We start from the raw sequence: 1,620 nt of genomic DNA, 5'->3' as shown, positions 1-1,620 counted from the left end.
TGGGTAATGCTGCAATGATCTGTTTGGTGTTTGGAGCCAAACACTTCAGAGACATGTTTTGTATCTGAGACCTATAACATATTGATGAAAAACAGTGTCATAGGGGACTTTTAATACCCAGCATTATGTGTACTTACACTGTACTGCTGATTTCTCCAGGCTGTTGGATCAGCATGCGGGTGAGACGGCAGATTCTCCTCTCCTCGACCCGTGTCTCCCCGCTGACCTGCAGGATGAGATCGGTTCGTCCACAGAGAAGCTCCATCTGCGAGGCACAGGAGACTTTGACCAGTGTCGACACATCCTGCAGCCGTTCCTCAACCGCACCAACGAGACCCTGACCTCCCTCAACGGCATCTACCAACCGGCCATCAACTACAACAACAGCCAGTTCTACGGCTTCTCCGAGTTCTACTACTGCACCGAGGACGTGCTGCGAATGGGCGGGGACTTTAACTCCTCCAAATACTCCAAGGCTGCTAAGGTAAACGCTCCACAGGGAGAGAGGGTCTTTTGTGCTCATTCTGTTTCACAGAGTAGAAGGAGACGCTATTAGCCCTAAAAGAGGAACGTTTAGATTTCACTCTGTTGGTATCAGTGGTGGAAGTAACTAGTCGTTAAGGACACATTTGAGGTACTTATACTTCAACCAATCATTTTCATTTTATAGTACTTTTACTCTACGACATTTTGGAAGCACATTTTTGAGTTATTTACTAGTTACTTTCTAAATTCAGATTTTGACACACAATACTTAAATATGTGATTATTAGTTATAGATTAATAAAAAAAATAAAAAATGTTTAAAAGAAAATGTATTGGAATTAAGATTTATTTGATAAAAAAAATTTCAGTTCCAGATTCTTAAATGTGAAATATTTAAATAAGTTTTTTCTGCAATTAGTTATTTTACTCCTAATACTTAAAGTACATTTTCCTAGTCGTTCTTAAATACTTTTACTTGAATTGAGTATTTTTACAATGTAGCATTAGCACTTTTACTCAAGCAAAGAACCTGCAATTTGTTTTCACAAATTGTCCAAGTATACACGCATGAAACAGGACCTAATATAGATTAGGCCTAAGATGCACAAACATGGAGAGATGTCTGAGTGAAGGGGCTGCAATGTTTCGGCACCCAGGATTAGTTAGGGGTTCAGTGCATTGTAGGGCTGTACCCGAATATTCGTTCGTTGGAGTACTATTCGGATTTCAATTTCGTTATTCGGATATTGTTTGTTTTTTTCCGTTTTTTATTTTTATTTATTGAAATCTCTAATATCAACGTAAGAGCTTGTGCCTCTTCGGGGGGTGCTAACACTTAACCGTAAACGTTTACTTTCTCCATCTTTATATGTAGATATTACTTTTTCTCCATTAATCTCCGTCACGTTGTTTCCATAGCAACAACTATTTCCTGTCAACTGCGCTAACTCTCCTTCAAAATAAAAGCATGTCCATACAAAAATAGAAAGCCAAGCCAAATTACACTTAAGACATATACAACTGGAACGAAAGTAAAGGACTTGAACCAGTGATCGAGCTAAGTATCTACGGACTGAGCAGCTGCCACAGTTGTAGTCCATTTATGCAAAACTAAACAAGACGTGTATTCCTGTT

Source organism: Notothenia coriiceps, unplaced genomic scaffold (assembly GCF_000735185.1).
Source record: "Notothenia coriiceps isolate Sejong01 unplaced genomic scaffold, NC01 NC01_scaffold00037250, whole genome shotgun sequence".
Taxonomy (NCBI): domain Eukaryota; kingdom Metazoa; phylum Chordata; class Actinopteri; order Perciformes; family Nototheniidae; genus Notothenia; species Notothenia coriiceps.
Note: the sequence above shows the minus strand (reverse complement) of the source record.